The sequence below is a fragment of the Euprymna scolopes genome, chromosome 37 (assembly GCF_053919585.1).
Source record: "Euprymna scolopes isolate OS-2025 chromosome 37, ASM5391958v1, whole genome shotgun sequence".
In the NCBI taxonomy this organism is placed as follows: Eukaryota; Metazoa; Mollusca; class Cephalopoda; order Sepiida; family Sepiolidae; genus Euprymna; species Euprymna scolopes.
This window is the reverse complement of record NC_136518.1, coordinates 32,933,688-32,952,606: the sequence shown is the minus strand read 5'-3', so window position 1 is coordinate 32,952,606 and position 18,919 is coordinate 32,933,688. Positions and strand designations below refer to the sequence as shown.

General features: G+C 29.3%; 1 protein-coding gene across 15 annotated transcripts in view; it reads left to right on the top strand.

Annotated features, from left to right (window-relative positions):
- Positions 1-18,919, top strand: part of LOC145261125 (rap1 GTPase-activating protein 1-like) — a 1,259,270-nt gene that overhangs the window by 1,106,422 nt on the left and 133,929 nt on the right. The window lies entirely within an intron of this gene.

Genomic DNA, 18,919 nt, shown 5'->3' with positions numbered 1-18,919 from the left:
TGAAAACTTCATTTGTTTTTATAGTAAAATTGTAGATTTATAAGACTTAGCTAAATCACTCTCCATCCACCCCACCCCGACAACAACAAAAATGACATCCTACTTTATTAGGAAAATCCTGAAAAACTTAGCCGAAATAAAAGAAAAAAAAACTTATTTAAAAAAAGTTTTTAAAGAGTGGAGGAAATTTAAATTAGATGATCCCTCATTATCGGGCCATTCTAGCGTTTTAGGACAGTTAAGCAATTGTTTGTACTATAGGAGATAAATTATGTGCGGTATTTTTGTTATTATTTTAGGGCATCGCAAATTTTTAGGCGATTACGTGCGATTTTGTGAACTTGTTATTGTACTCGGACTTAGGGTTAGTGGCAAAAAAAAATGGTTAACTGCCATAAAAAGAAAGGTTGGGCTGGAAATTAGGATAATTTTACGTTCAATTTATACGAAACTGATCTCTTATTTAAAAATTTAAAGTAATTTTTCTATCTAGTTATTATATGACAATAGTGTTCAGGGAAAGGAAATCTTTATCAACTTGAAAGTTTTTATTTGGGCCTTTTTTTTTCTTTTACTAAAAACAATAGCAGTTGAATTTTCGTAATTTTTGGATATATTAGTATTTTCGACATGGCAATTAAGCAAGTAAAACCACAAACTCGATCTGTCGACCCTATCTTAATAAGTACCGATTTCTGTTATCACGTTCTGAACCTAACTTCACCCTTCAAGTAAATAGGGACTAAATGCTTGATCACATTTTGAAAATTAAAAATTAAATCTGTGTATCAACATTTTAAAGATTATGAAAAATTCATTTTTAGAGTATTTTTTTTAATGAAATTTTCTCCACCGATCCATTTCTCCAACTTTTTTGAGTTATCTACCTCCCACACGAAGGGAAGATGCGACACAAGGGTCAGAAAGTGGGATTTTAAGAGCCAGCGCCTTAGCAGAAGAGAACTCTGGCTGAACAAAAAATTGCCTTGACTGCTCCATCGGCATTTCTCGGTAGGAGGCCCTCAGGCTATAAGCTAACCCCTTCTCAAAGAATGAGAACTGAAAAAATCTGTAGGGTGGACCTTTCATTATTTTGTTTTAGATGTGTCAAAGTTCAAACCTCATTATGATTGTACTCGTAACCTATTTCATTATTTTTCGTTATTTTGATAATTCAATTTTATAAGCTAGATCAAGGATTGTCACATTCTTGACAAATGGCCGGCTCGTTAAATGAATCTGTTTGCTCGCAATAAATACAGTGTCTATCATCTGATAGCGTGTGTTATTTATTTTGTGTGTCGCGCTTACACCCGAGTGCCGCGAGTGGTGTCGTTTGATTGTTATGGACTTCCATTTTTTTGTAATAAATAATTTGCCAAGAATTCTTCATAAATTTTGGTTTCGATTATAGCTGAAGGAACTCAAGTTTTATAAGTTTTGATTTCGATTCAAGCTGATGATGCAGTGATGCAGATGCACCCCAAGTCATATGAATATATTTGTTTTTATTTTTGAAATCGCAAAAAAATCAAAAAAAAATCAATAGAACATTAGTTCTATAATAAAATATACGAAATCTGCAAGAATTAAAATATCATATTCAAGCGTACTTTATAACCGGGCTACGCCGGGCCTCCCTGCTAGCTTAGATAACTACTTTTGGAGTTTTAACAAAAGAGCTACAATAATATCAGAGCCTTCGGGACAAGATCCGGTGGAGGAGAAATCCTTCACGACTGAGACAATTTTTTATTTTTGTACCTTTTCTCCACGTTAAAAAACGACCCTGGTGTCTAACTCTGTCCCGTGGAGAGGCATAGTAAATAGGTACAATAATATCAGATCTCCATTTACGCTGAACATCTACAGAATGCCAACATCAATACATATGAGTCCTCTGTGGAATTTCCACAGGTCCCGGTATTTTATATTAAGGTTTTATGTTTTGGATACTTACATTAGAATGAAGTTTTTAGCTTTAAAATGACTGCCGTTTACCTCGCTTTTCAAACGTTGACCTTTTTTTTTTTTTTTTTTTTTTTTTTTTTTCAAATTTCTGATTTGCAAAATGAAAAGAATCCATAATAATTGGAAAATAAGAAATATGCAAGAATTGGACATCGTGTTACCACTGGAGAAATTGAGACAAAACTGAGCGCAAACATTTAGCAGTCATTTTAAAGTTGAAAGCTTCAATAATACAATAATTTGAACATGTCAGAATTCTTTACTTTATACCTTCTTATAAGGACGGATATAGATAAATTGTCTAAGACAATGTCATTTCTTCATGTGACGAATAAACTCTTATTCGTACTAGAAATGAATTTCTAAGCAGCAATTTAAAGACTTAAAAATTGCTTTTAAATTACAGTATCACGACATTAGTAGACATGTCGACCATTAAAAAAAGTGGGTGGTGTCTTATTATTATTATTACAATAATTCAAATCCGTTTTGTGATCTCACGATTGTTTTTATATTCGACCATAAGGCATCAGTAAGCATGTGGCAACAAAACGCAGCCATGTTAAAAAAAAGATGGTCTCTCAAACAGCCACTGATATTGGTGCTTTCTTAAAATCATATTAAACATTTTTTGTCAAAAAATCTAATGATTTTATACAATAATAGTGTTTTGAAATAGCGCCGAATGGTGTTTTTGCTTAGAATTCCTCTAGAGTAATATTATTCAAGCTATTAAATTTGCTTTACGGTTTTAGAATCCGGATTCATTTGTTGAAGAAAGACGAAAGAACCAGACGAAGATTTCTTTTTCTTTTTATTAGTTCCAAAGATTTTGTTTAACACTTAATGACCATTGCAGTGTAAGAAGTCCCTACATGTGTAGGTGTGCATTATGTTGTAAAATTGCATCATGTTCACACAGCATTACAAGAGAATTGGTGCTGTTGGTGTTGAGCATCATTTCGTATGAATCGAATGATTAGTGTTCACACTCCACCCCCTCGATATCTTTCTAGTTAGAATTATCTCTCGAAAGATATCAGTACTTACAGGAGGGACCACATAAATGTTGCCAATGTCTCTAAGTAAGTGTTTTTTCGGAACGAACTGGATTCGAACTTGGTACATTGACCTCCAATCTGTGGTGGAATGGGGACAAAAGTGGTTGGTCGCGTTCAATGCTGCCAAGACTAAACTAGTTTCATTCAATAATTACAAGAAACCCTCTCTACCACCTATAGTAATGGCCAACGACTCTTTATCTGAGAGTACATCTTTCAAACTCCTTGGCCTAACGTTCACAGGAAACATGAGTTGGAATAATTACATTGAAGGCATTGCCAGAGCCGCTGCAAGAAAGGTGGGCTCTCTCTACCGTGCTAGACAACTACTAACACATGAAAGTATCCTGTACCTCTATAAGGCCACCATTCGCCCATGTATGGAGTATTGCTGTCACATCTGGGCTGGTGCATCTGCTACTAGTCTCTCGCTCCTTGACAAGGTTCAAAAGAGAGTCGCAAACCTGATAGGCCCTGAACTGGCATCTAAGCTTCAGCCTCTGTCCCATCGACGAAATGTTGCATCCCTCTGCCTTTTCTACAAGTATTTTAGTGGTGAATGCTCTGACAAACTGCAATCACTTGTGCCTCCACCACGTGAGCACCCTCGACAAACCCGACAAGCTGCTAAATCCCACCTCCACACTGTAGAGATCCCTAGATATAAAAGATCTTTTTTACTCCAATAGTTTCTTCCCCAGAACCGCTAGACTCTGGAATTCCATTCCAGGTCCCTGCTTCCCCAACAGTACTGACGTGCAGAAGTTCAAGTGTAACGTGAACTGATATCTTGCTGCCCAAATTTCTACATAGTACCCCAGTAGTTGTTGCCCCTGATAGTAGCCCCCTACACCAAAGTGGCAATTTGCCTTGTTTGAGGTGAAAATGTAATAAAAAATTTTTTTTTTTAAATTCAGTTTGTCAGAACATGTCGTTATCCGCTAGACACTGTCACCACAATAACACCTGGTGCTGTTATTGTGGTTGCAATGGTCTTCACCCTCGCCCAGTTGAGCTGGTTTCTTTCCTGGCCTACACAACATCTCTTCAGACCACTGACTGCAAATAGTCACTGAAACCACGATTTGGAGGAGAGCATGGTATGCATGCCATACGATGCACATGTGATCATCTATAAATAAAATGGCAAAAACATGGCTGCTTATGCACAGCAATCCTGAGCAGGGTGGCACAAATTGATTAACCAACTGCAAATCCCCATTGAAGATTGACCACTCGTGAAGTTGATCAGCTAAGTCTTACCTGTCTGATCGTTATCATCCATGTACCGACTGATATGCTTGTATCAACCATGGAGATAGGGCAGATTATATCATAAATAAACTGTACATATCTATAAAGAATTCTAAATATTTTTCACAACAGCTATAATTTGTTTTTGCAATCCAAAAATATAGATTGTCATTAAAATGCAATTTAATGAAAAATGTCACAAATTTGTGCAGATTTAACCCCCAAATAAACTTTTTGAAGATTTGCTTTCTGATATGCAATATTTTCACATGCAATTCTATTCGTACAGATATAAGATTATTTGTCCTTTATGGTTTAGCTTTTGTATGACAAAAATCATATTCAATTCAAGCAGGCTGTTTTATCATTTTGCACTAAAAAGATGGGGGCTTAGGCTCATTCCTCAAAAGTTGAGGAATGGCCAAAGGGTTTTTTTTTTTTATATGCATCTAAGTATATTGTCAAATTCAAAGTGCAGTTGTTGGTGTGTATGTTTATATATCTAGATAAAAGTATAAAACTACTGACCAAAGATTCACAAAATTTATATTTTTTTGATTGGCATTGCTTCAGATGTACCGTACCCAAAATCTATTTCCAAATTATTCATTACTCAAATGAGCGTTTATATCATTTCATGTTATAAAAATACATATGCATCTTTTAATGTTATCATGTAAAATAAAATAACTGATTTTTTTCCTTATGCCAACTTAAATGTTGTGGGTCCAGAGCGAGGAATGGGCTGGTTGAAGATAAAAGAAAGGGGCGAGTGGGGTAAGTGGGAAGAGAAAAGGATAGAAGTTATATTATACTTTTGTCCCTAGTAATGTCGGGTAACTCCGCTAGATGCATCTAAGCATCTATTTATAAAAGAGGGTTGGTTTGTCCGTCAATCGGTTGTTTGGAGTGTCACACTGGAATTTAAAATATTCTTTTCATCACTAAACACACAGATTGAATAGATACATTGTTGCTATTTAATTGTAAATGCCTTCAATATAAAAAGGTGCCAAAAGTTGACATGCTATGAAATCTGTCCTTACGGAGATGTCTGTGAATAAATTCTACATGTAAAGCTGGGGTTTATTGTACACATTTGTCGCTACCACCCTGTGACTCACAGATTTGGTCCTGTCACCAACAGTACAAATTAAGATAATAAAGATACAGAAAAACACATACATTTTTTGGTTGGTCTATAAAAGTTGTACAAACTTTGAACTCCAGCTTTTATTTTTGTCATTTTTTTTTAACATAATATAGCAATTATATTATCATTTTTTTAACATAATATAGCAATTATATTTTTTTCATTTTTTTTAACATAATATAGCAATTATAGTCAAGTAATAAAATTATCAGCTGATGAAAACGGATTTTTATCAAATGATTTAGAACAAACAAAATTGAAATAAAGAAAAACAAATACAATGAATGTTTGAACAAAAATAGAAATGCATGAAAAGTATGACACTCACAATGGTTTTCTTAACAAAAATATATTTCACTAATATTCACAATCTCACAAAGTGAGGAATGGAATATGCACTGACAATTTAAATATTTCAAATATAAAGTGTCTCTTGCCTAAAATAACGTTTTTTTTTTTAAATCTCTTATAGATATCTATACTCCTATAAATTCGTTGTTCTTTTGTGTGTATTGATATTCATATTAAAAACCCTCTTTTCTTTTTATTTAAAAAGAAAATACAATTTTCTTATATATGGGTTGTGGAAATGCATTCACTAGCAAAAGATCTAGCTAATTTGCATATTCTTTTAAACATTCATTTTAATTAATTCCCGATTAGTTTTTTCGGTTTTCTTATGGGATGATCATCTTTAGTTAACTATTACGTTTAATTATATTCATGCAGATATTCTACATGATTTATACTTGCATAATATTTGCGTAAAATCTTTACAGTAAACAAAAAATTGTTTCCATATATATTTATGCATACGTATATATTTTTTATTTAATCTATCAGTCTATCTATATACCTATAAAAGTGAACGTGTCTGTCTGTCTGTCTGTCTGTGTACATTTTCCTTTGCAATAACTGTCAATTTTCAGTCTACAGACTCAAAATTTGATATACAGGGTACTGAGATTTGGTTCAGTTTTCGGCCAGAAATTTGGTTGTTAAGGGGTCAAAGTTCAACGATTTGACCTTTGAGAACTCTACCTAACTCACCCGCCAATTTTGGGTCTAAACACTTGAAATTTTAGATATAGGTTCCTTGGACATGGATCTAACTTAATAATTTGATTTGAGCCCAAAACAATAAATGTTAAGGGGTCATAATAGGGGTCAAAGTTAAAAAAAATTGACCGATTTTTTTTTTTTTTTCTCAACATGCACCTCCATACATCTGGGCAACGCCGGGCTGAACTGCTGGTATATATTATATTGTTAGTTCTGTGAGTTAATTTTGGATATTCTACAAAAACATCATCAGTCCACTGAGCATTTGAAATTGTGGTGCTATGTTAAGAATAAGTCTATTTCTTCATTATCATAGGTAGAAGAAAACTCAGATTTACAGGTTTGATATGTCCTAATGGAAGAGATGGTCAGTTTGGTTCTGCAGTGGGGTTGGGGGTATATTGAAGATAATATGGAGAGGGGTCGTCAGAAAAGAATATGAGTAGATGGTGTAAAATGTTGGAAAATTGGCATCGTTGACGTTAAGAATAGCTGAGGACATGATTTGTTTGGAGGTATTATTATTAAAGAATTCCATGAAGAATTTCATTAGTGTTGTTACTTTTGAATTGCTTTTTAAATTTCTGCAATTATTTTTTATTCCTTTTATTATATCTTGTTTTAAATTTGCTATTCTTTGCAGTTTAGGATGCGCTGTTTTTGTAAGAAAATATTTTTAACTTCAAATTACAGAATGATGATTGGAAAATGATTTTCCATTTAGACAACCTATACCTATACGTTACCATAAAAATTACGTTACCTATAAAAATTACGGTTACCATAAAAATGACAGTTACCAATCGGTTGCCTGTAAAAATGTTATTTCAAAACTTAAATGTGACCGACAGACAGAACGTTTTATAGAGATGATTAGAGAAATCTAGAAGTAATAAATTAGATCCATTCTGCATTTTAAATTGACGTTGTTTTATCTGCATTTTAAATTGACGTTGTTTTATATGCATTTTAAATTGACGTTGTTTTATATGCATTTTAAATTGACGTTGTTTTATATGCATTTTAAATTGACGTTGTTTTATCTGCGTTTTAAATTGACGTTTTATATGCATTTTAAATTGACGTTGTTTTATATGCATTTTAAATTGACGTTGTTTTATATGCATTTTAAATTGACGTTGTTTTATCTGCATTTTAAATTGACGTTGTTTTATCTGCATTTTAAATTGACGTTGTTTTATCTGCATTTTAAATTGACGTTGTTTTATCTGCATTTTAAATTGACGTTGTTTTATCTGCATTTTAAATTGACGTTGTTTTATCTGCATTTTAAATTGACGTTGTTTTATCTGCATTTTAAATTGACGTTGTTTTATCTGCATTTTAAATTGACGTTTTATATGCATTTTAAATTGACGTTGTTTTATATGCATTTTTGTTCTAATTTAATGAAATGCAAATTAAGAAACTAGTAATTCGAGAGAGAATAACCAATTTGTGTGAAAGAAATTTAAGTCAGTGGATGAGAACTCGGGTGTGGAGAAAATATATGTGAATTCTTTTAAAGTTTTGTTGGCTTGTTGATATTGAAGAACAAGGTGGGGAAAGTGTTAGTATGGTTGTAAGAAATAGAAGTAGATCATAAAGTAAATTCAGGTAACTACTGCCATTACTAACCAGCAGAGCATTACCAGTGTCAACCAAGAGAAAAGTTTATTAAGCATGTGCATACAGCATGCATGGAAGTGAAACCTGGCCAATGAAGATTGAGTGTGGAAAGTAGCGATACAAGAATGATATGATGAAAGTGTAATTCTTGAAGATAGGCTTAGTTTTGATGAAAAAAGATTATATTGGAACAGTATATAGGGAAAACGGCATACTTAGATGGTATGATCATGTTGAAAGACAGGATTCAATGTAAAACAATTTGGGTAGCAGGGCCAGTCCATAAGGGAAGAGCAAGGACAATAGGAGGAAGTGATAAAAATTATTGTTAGGATAAGAAGTATAAATAAAGAGCTGGTTAGTGATAGATTAATTTGAAAATCAATTTTTAAAGCTGTCAAACGTATGTAAAACAAAAAAATCAAATATATAATTGCTATATTATGTTTAAAAAAATAAAAAAAAATAAAAAATATAATTGCTATATTATGTTTAAAAAAATAAAAAAAAATAAAAAATATAATTGCTATATTATGTTTAAAAAAATGAAAAATATAATTGCTATATTATGTTTAAAAAAATAAAATAAATAAAAAATATAATTGCTATATTATGTTTAAAAAAATCAAAAATATGATTGCCATATTATGTTAAAAAAAATGGAAAAAGTCAAAAATATAATTGCTATTTATATTTTAAAAAGATGAAAACAAAAAATGAAAAATATAATTGATATATTATGTAAAAAAAAAAAAAAAATGGAAAATATAATTGCTATATTATGTTTAAGAAAAAAAACTTTTTAAACCAACCCCAAAAAAAAAATTGAATATGATGAAAAATTGTATAGAAATAAGAGATGAGAATTTTGAATCATCGCAGTACATTTTCTTTACGCATTTCAATAAGAATGATGGAAATCAAATTTTTTATAATTATTAATGGCTCACATAACTTATATTTGATTCTCCATATCTTGAGTCATTAAACCAGCAGTGACAATGAGAATATAGAACATCAGATATAAATTTAAATACATCAAACTGTGACATGTAAATATGTTAAATAGAAAAGCAGAAAAGTGAGTATAAAAAAGATGGAATGAAGAGAAAAACAGTGCCATAAAAAGGAACAGATCAAAAAGACTAGAATAGGACATTGAGAGAATATGTATATTGGCAATTGTCATTGCTGGTTTAGTGTTATTAAACTGGGTTAGTGGTTAGGAGAGTTAAAAAAGACTGTAGGTTACTATCTGAAGTGGTTGTCCTTGCTCAAGTTTTTTGTGAATTTCACTATTTTAGATTAACGTGGCCACACAACAATATACTAAATCATTTCTTACACAGAGATTATTTTTAATCTGTTTAAATTTGGAAAATGTTTAGAAATTAATTCAGCGATCTATAGTGACTTTCACCGCCAGAAGTTAAAAGCAATTTGCACATACAACATTGCTGTATGAAGTTGATATGATCAGTCATGAAGTTGGGAAGAACGTTGACAAAACTCACACAAAACCACCACCACCACCATCATCATCATCATATTCATCATCATCATATTCAGTTTAACATCCAGTTTATATACTGTCAATGTATTGAATGGCTTTATGAAATTGACTTCCAAACTAACCTATCTTTGGCCAGCTCTTTATTTATCCATCTTTTTATTTAATCAATCCTTATTTTCCTTGCGGTTTTATTGGCCTTCCCCTGTGAACTGACCCTGCTACCTCAACTATTCTGTATCTACTAACTCCAAAATTCTCATCTATTCTTCCAATGTGACCATACCATCAAAGTCTACTCTTCTGCACATATCTCACCTGATACTGCACAGATTAAATCTTCCTCTGAGATTATTAGAACTAAGCCTGTCTTTAAGAATTCGCATGCTCATCCCATCATTCTTATATCGTTTCTCTCCATACAACACATTTTCTCAATCCTCAATTTCACTTCCATACATCATCATCCTGTACACACATGCCTGATAGACTCTTCCTTGGTGGTTAGTAATGGCAGAAGTTCCTTGAAGTAGTTGCTTGTCTAGTCGAACTGAAGAGTTGTTTCTTAGGTTGAACATATTTGTAAATGAAATAACAAATTTACATTAGCATATAAATGCCTTTGGTAAAACAAATCGAGTTTCCAGCATTTAGCAATATTTATGATTTCGCCGTTAAAAACGGATATTGACTTAAACTGAGTGCTTTATGCCAAATTTCTAGAATAAATGTTGTATTCTGGTGACAAATCATTATTAATCCCTAATTGTGCATTGAACAGATACCATAATACTTAGTTTTCTGCACTTTATCATAACAAAGGTCCTTACAAAATTTTAACCAGTTCAGACCAATAGTTTCTGAGGAAAAGTTGAACAGACGAAGAGAAATATATTGTAATTGATTAGATCTTTTCATAATTAAAAAAAATAGTTTCATAAGCACTTGCAGTGAGCACAACAAAATCATTTTGTACAGTTTTTTGTTCTCTTTAATTGAACAATCCATTAAAATGCTTTGAAAATAGAATTAAACATTTAAAAAGAAAATCTTTGAAATATTTGATTTTCATGCTTTGTTCATTTCTGTCATAGTCACTGGATTATATTGACTTGTTTGTTTATTTCCCAAACCTCAAATGGAAAGATAACAGCAGGCAGGGGTGAGTAGGTGAAGGCTCTCTTTTCTTTGCCTTCTCTGTCCACAGGCAAGCAAAGACTGACACTCCTTTCACATGTATAAACAGTGTGACCCCAGTAATTTAACTGGTACCCATTTATGACCTGTTGGCCTTGAAAACCTATTCTTTGCCAGTGACCAGAACCACGGCCATTGGTGGTAGTGCCAGAACCCCCACCTGTGTTTATATATATATTGTTTAAAAAGTTAAAACAAAGATGAAGATAGTGATCATAAAAAATTTGAATGCGAATTGGTTTTCTATTTAAAGCTTTTGTTTGATGAAAAGTTCCTCTTTAATTTGAAGTAATTGTTGAACCGTTAAATCAATAATTTCATTGCTATATTAATTTCTAATAGTAAAGATAAGAGAATTTGTTTCTGAAGTTTTGAAATGAGGATTGTTAATTATCAATAATCCAAAATAATATAAATTATAATTTCGATGATTTTAGGTTATGCGAGCTTCTTTCAACAGTCTCACAACTCTTGCTTTTCCCTCTCTTTTATATTACATTTTAGTTTTGTTAGAAAAAAAATCTTTAAAAAAAAAAAAAACTTGATCTGAAGTGCACATTTTGCAGGATGGCAGAATGACACCTGAAAATGTCAGATATGGGATCTACAATAAAAACAAAAACCTGATATTGATAAATTGGCATTGCAAGAATAACAAGTTAGAAGGATTCTAAGAACCGTTCTAAAAGTATTCGGCTATTTTTAGTCTTATTTATCATGTTGGTGGGAAGTTTCAAAAAGAAATGATCGAAGTTTTTAACGGACTCATAAATCCTGATTTTCTTGAAAAAGATTCTGTTTCCTCTAAAATTTCCAGAAAAAGAAAGATTATTTTGGATTGTGAACAAAATGAATGTAAACTTTCTTAAAGCAGATGATTGTAATATAGTTATTTTTAAAGTTTCTATTGAGTTAAGTAGGTGCATTTATTGCAAATATCAAATAATTGAATCATTATGCAGGCTTTGTTTTGCAAGTCACTTTTGACCGCTTTGACTATTTACAGTACTTTTCTTTTCTAAACTTCATGAAAAGGTTAAAGTATTTCATTTGTTTTATTTCTTTCTTTCTTTTTTTTTTTTCTTTTTTTTTTTTTTTTTTTTTTTTTAAATCAGAAACGTTTTTTCAAAGAAGCAAAACTTAGAATGTAGACTAGGGAAAATACCATGAAAAATCACTAATGTCAAAATAAAACACCCAAAGAGGATAATAAAAAAAAGAAAAATATTTTTTTTTAATCGACATCATACGGAATGATGATTGAAAATTTTTAATTTCAACACCAGAATAAAACAGGAATGGATATTCTAAAGAGATATCATATGTATGTTTAGGAATGAAAATCTTTATTTCAAACTTAATTGTAACAAAATGATTAACCGATTTACCAACTGGCAGAAAGAAACCTTCATAGAAATGTGTGAACAGCTCTAAAAATTCAATTTGAGCTTGACAGACTAGCCCAACTGGACACAGGCTCTTATGCTTGAATGTATCATAAAAAACTGGAATATCTCATATTTAACAAAATTGATATACCTACACTCTTTTTGCAAAATAGAAGTCACTTAGAACTAGTTTTGACACTTCAATTTTCACAAACTATTTTCCTCTGGCTTTTCGATTCTACTCTCTTTAATGAAATTTATTAAAATGGAAGATGACCGTTTTTCTCTTTCTGGGTCCCTGGATATTGACGCCTACCATACACTCCTCAAGAACATAAATAGATCGAGATTTGAGCACGCCCATAACTAATCCCATAGACGGTAACAGTATTCATTAGACGAATTCCCCCATGCCCTAGTATAGCGACTCTGTATTTTCCATTTTGATTACTTTTTTTTTTTTTTTTTTTTTGTATGGTCAATATGTTTACTAAGCTTGATAAATGTGAGTTCTTTATAAATAATAATTCATAAATAAAAACGGCTCAAAATACAGGTTTGGTTAAAAAGGACTCTTCACAATATAAATGGTTTCTACAATTAGGTTTTGCTACTGTCTTTACCAGTTACTCTTTTGTGTTGACTATGATTCTGACAAGTAGATCTTCAGCCTTTCTTTCCCCACCTTACACACAAATTATGCTTTTTATTATAGTAATTAACTTAATTGTTGTGTGTATTTAATCTCTATCATAATTATTATTCCCGCCTTAAATGTACTCTCAACTTGTTTTCGTTGTCTGTTGTCTGACTTGTTTAAGAGTAAAATAACAAGTGTTCATCTTTTGGTTTAATCAATAAATTCACTAATGTTCTGATATATTGAAAACTAGTTGCATCTGCCTGGCAGTCTTTTTATTTTCGTTATTTTTAATTATGCCTTATGTATACTGATAGATTTAATTTCACAATTAAACTATGCAAACTTCAAATCCTACCTCGGTTTTATTTTGCTTTGTGGTTATTTATACGCCGTTTTCCTCTTTATCTTTCTTCTGCTGAATTCTTCTCGTTAGATTTCTTTTTCTTTATTGGACACATTTACACATGCCTTAGCATCATTTATCTAAATCTATATTTCATCTATATACCCTCACTATACATTGCATAATCACGATTGACACACCAGTTTTCATAAAAATACTGAAGTTAAGCAGCATTAAGCCTGTTTAATATCAGATAGGTGACTATTTGAAAATATCATGAGATAACAATAATTTATTAAAAAAAAAAACTTACGTTGTCAAAATCATCTCTAATCAGGATATATATGGGACTGGGGTCGGTTGTGAATTTGATATTCGCTAGAAATTTCCTCCTTTGGAGGAAGCCAAATCAATCCACCCATCCAGCCTGCTTGTTTAGTATTATTAAACTAGGCTAGTGTTTAGGAGAGTTGAAAGACGATTATAGGTTATTTAAGCAATCTGTAGGAATAACAGTGATTTTCATAACTAAATGCCTGTATGGTTATTACATATTGTTTGTTTTATTGTTTTTATATAATGCTTAAATAATAAATTGCTTAATGAAATATCAGATTAAAGGAAAAAATTGTATTCCATATAAAAATAAATGATTTTTATGCAAAAATTTATAATCAAACAACTTTTCTTCAAAATAAAGTCTTCTGCTGATGACTTTCAAATTTTCAGTCATGGCAAATTGCCAATATTTTTCTCTTTCAATTTGATAAAAATACTAATCCTTCAACTTTGAATCAAAAATGGAGATGTTTTTGAACTTCATTAAAAAATCAAACTGGTGATCCATCGCAAAACAGAAGTTTCACACCATTTATACAGAAAACAAAAAGAAATAACATTTTAGTTGTAAAAGAGATAACTTGTTTTATATTCTTGAATTGAAAATATGAGTTATTCCCTTTTATTGAATTATATAAATTTATCAGATTGTCTGGCTGAACTAAGTAATTAAAAAAAAATAAATTGCAACAAATTACATCATTATATTGCCAATAACAAATGGAAAATGGCTCATCAAATCAATGTTTGATTTGTCAGCTTAAAGTTTATTTCGATCTGTTGTGAGATGAAAGAATTAGTGTCATTTTAAAACATTTACACTAACCTCTACTCACTCCCCATAGTCGCTTCAATTTAACTTAAAGTTACTATTTTTTTTATTGCCTTCATAAAACATCAAATTTTCTCTCATTCAGACACTTACAAAATCCTTACCAGGATTAAGGGAAATTAGGATTTGGTGATCGATGGAATGGAGTTATATTTTATATTAGTTATAGCTTTAAGTTAAATTGAAGTGTTAGAGTTAGGGTGAAGATGAGTCTGAATGTTTTAAATAATAACTAATACATTAAACAGTAATATATATATATATATATATATATATATATATATATATATATATATATATATTTCTCCTCTTTTTCTTCCTTGATCTTTCTTATTTATATTTATATCTCGGCAGTAGAATGAAAAGCATATCTTATTTTTCTTTTATTAATATTATTGGAATATTTTCCTTTTTTCCTTGTCCACTTTTTTGCGAATTTTTCCATGGATTTCTGCCTTTGGATTATTATGGACCATCTTCTTCCAATTACGGGATATTTGGATTTTACTTGTGCAAATGGAAATTCAATTAACTTTCTTGAAGTTATATATTTGGATTTTACCGTCACTGGATTATTTATCTTCCACCAGACTATCCATTCATGTGTAATCACCGTTTTCTTTACCATATTCCCTCAGCTTCACTTTTTTTGTTTTCAAGTTAGATCTTTGACTTACTTGTTTCATCAAATACTTTTGCATGCAAAATCGGATCTTGCATTTTGCTAATTCCTACCCTCTGATGAGAAGGAAAGTATTTCTTCGAAACTCCGTGGATTAAGGACTATCCACTTATCTAGTGTTTCCTTTTCAGATTAAATGTTTTTAACTCATTTCAAAGTGTTTTTAACATGTTTTATTAACTGTTTGCTCATATATATATATATATATATATATATATATATATATACTTATGATGACATTTTTAACATCAAGAATATATGTATATTTTACACTCAAACAATGTCAGCTAGTTATATAAAATCAATAAAAAGTTACTTTTTATTTTGTGTTTTAAAGCAAACGATTGTACACAAAAGAAACTACTCCCTTTTCCATAATGTTATAAATCCATCTTCTACGTGTGGACAATTCACAACCGCAGATGATAAAAAGAAACATTAGTTGAGGTTGATGCCAATTGGTGTCTGTAATTACAGATTCCAATTCCATAGTTATGTTAATGACTTTTTATGTTTGGCAAATTGACAATCACTTGTGTTTTTTTTTGTTGTTTATCATCTGAAATACCAAATAAGGTTGTTTTCCACATGACTTGCTGCTAAGTATTGTAATTTTAATGAATGTAGTGTTATACACACATACATACTGGGTGCGGCATACAGCAATTTCTCTCTTGTGAACACAAATAATAAAAGTGGTTTGAGAAAAAAAAAAAGTATTCCATTTATTTAAATAAAATTTATACTGAAATTCGACATTAATGTGGTCTATAAAAATCATCCAATCTCAATACACTTTTTTGAGTATCCACAGAACATGCTGCTTACTTCTGCAAACCTGTGTCCATTGAAGTCAGCCATGGCAGCGATGATCGAGTTCTGTGTTTGAGTTAACTTTACTTCCCGAAACGTTCACAACATCAAGTGGGTTGTCGTCTGATAAAGAGGGACACCAAAAGCTAAGAGATGAGTGATGAAGGATACTCATACGAGAAGGCCCGGGTTGTCCTCACAAAATGAGCAGGTGCAAAATCTTGCGTAAACGTATATTTCTACTCGTTTGCAACCGGATTCGTTCTGGAGGTTACAATATCTCTCGGCACTTTAGTTTACTTGGGAGCAACAGCCTGCTTGACAATCTGAAAAACAAAAAACTCCTGTCATGATTGTGTCAGATCTACAATCATACTTTTTTCTGCTTTGCTGTCACAGTTTCTGCTTTAAATTCTTAGAGACACTCCATCACTTCTTTGGAAGACTCAGTACATGACTAATCTATTCTACTCCTGATTTGTGCTATTTTTTATATCAGAAAACAAACTTGTTGGCTTTTAATAATGTAAAAACAAAATTCCAAACTCAAAATATTTGGAATTTGCAGAGCATCAGTCAGTATTATCTTTTGCAGCATGTATACCTAAATACATTTTATTAATACAGTTTATTACATATTCTATAAATACATTTTATTACATATTCTATAAATGCATTTTATTACATATTCTATAAATACATTTTATTACATATTCTATAAATACATTTTATTACATATTCTATAAATACATTTTATTACATATTCTATAAATACATTTTATTACATATTCTATAAATACATTTTATTACATATTCTATAAATACATTTTATTACATATTCTATAAATACATTTTATTACATATTCTATAAATACATTTTATTACATATTCTATGAATACATTTTATTACATATTCTATAAATACATTTTATTACATATTCTATAAATGCATTTTATTACATATTCTATAAATACATTTTATTACATATTCTATAAATACATTTTATTACATATTCTATAAATACATTTTATTACATATTCTATAAATGCATTTTATTACATATTCTATAAATGCATTTTATTACATATTCTATAAATGCATTTTATTACATATTCTATAAATGCATTTTATTACATATTCTATAAATACATTTTATTACATATTCTATAAATGCATTTTATTACATATTCTATAAATACATTTTATTACATATTCTATACATGCATTTTATTACATATTCTATACATGCATTTTATTACATATTCTATAAATGCATTTTATTACATATTCTATAAATGCATTTTATTACATATTCTATAAATGCATTTTATTACATATTCTATAATTGCATTTTATTACATATTCTATAATTGCATTTTATTACATATTCTATAAATGCATTTTATTACATATTCTATAAATACATTTTATTACATATTCTATAAATGCATTTTATTACATATTCTATAAATGCATTTTATTACATATTCTATAAATGCATTTTATTACATATTCTATAAATACATTTTATTACATATTCTATAATTGCATTTTATTACATATTCTATAATTGCATTTTATTACATATTCTATAATTGCATTTTATTACATATTCTATAAATGCATTTTATTACATATTCTATAATTGCATTTTATTACATATTCTATAATTGCATTTTATTACATATTCTATAATTGCATTTTATTACATATTCTATAATTGCATTTTATTACATATTCTATAATTGCATTTTATTACATATTCTATAAATGCATTTTATTACATATTCTATAATTGCATTTTATTACATATTCTATAAATGCATTTTATTACATATTCTATAAATGCATTTTATTACATATTCTATAATTGCATTTTATTAAATATTCTATAAATGCATTTTATTACATATTCTATAAATGCATTTTATTACATATTCTATAATTGCATTTTATTACATATTCTATAATTGCATTTTATTACATATTCTATAATTGCATTTTATTACATATTCTATAATTGCATTTTATTACATATTCTATAATTGCATTTTATTACATATTCTATAATTGCATTTTATTACATATTCTATAATTGCATTTTATTACATATTCTATAAATGCATTTTATTACATATTCTATAATTGCATTTTATTACATATTCTATAAATGCATTTTATTACATTCTATAAATGCATTTTATTACATATTCTATAATTGCATTTTATTACATATTCTATAATTGCATTTTATTACATATTCTATAAATGCATTTTATTACATATTCTATAAATGCATTTTATTACATATTCTATAATTGCATTTTATTACATATTCTATAATTGCATTTTATTACGTATTCTATAATTGCATTTTATTACGTATTCTATAATTGCATTTTATTACGTATTCTATAATTGCATTTTATTACGTATTCTATAATTGCATTTTATTACATATTCTATAATTGCATTTTATTACATATTCTATAATTGCATTTTATTACATATTCTATAAATGCATTTTATTACATATTCTATAAATGCAGTTTATTACATATTCTATAAATGCATTTTATTACATATTCTATAATTGCATTTTATTACATATTCTATAAATGCATTTTATTACATATTCTATAAATGCATTTTATTACATATTCTATAAATGCATTTTATTAAATATTCTATAAATGCATTTTATTACATATTCTATAATTGCATTTTATTACATATTCTATAAATGCATTTTATTACATATTCTATAATTGCATTTTATTACATATTCTATAATTGCATTTTATTACATATTCTATAATTGCATTTTATTACATATTCTATAATTGCATTTTATTACATATTCTATAATTGCATTTTATTACATATTCTATAATTGCATTTTATTACATATTCTATAATTGCATTTTATTACATATTCTATAATTGCATTTTATTACATAAATGCATTTTATTACATATTCTATAAATGCATTTTATTACATATTCTATAAATGCATTTTATTACATATTCTATAAATGCA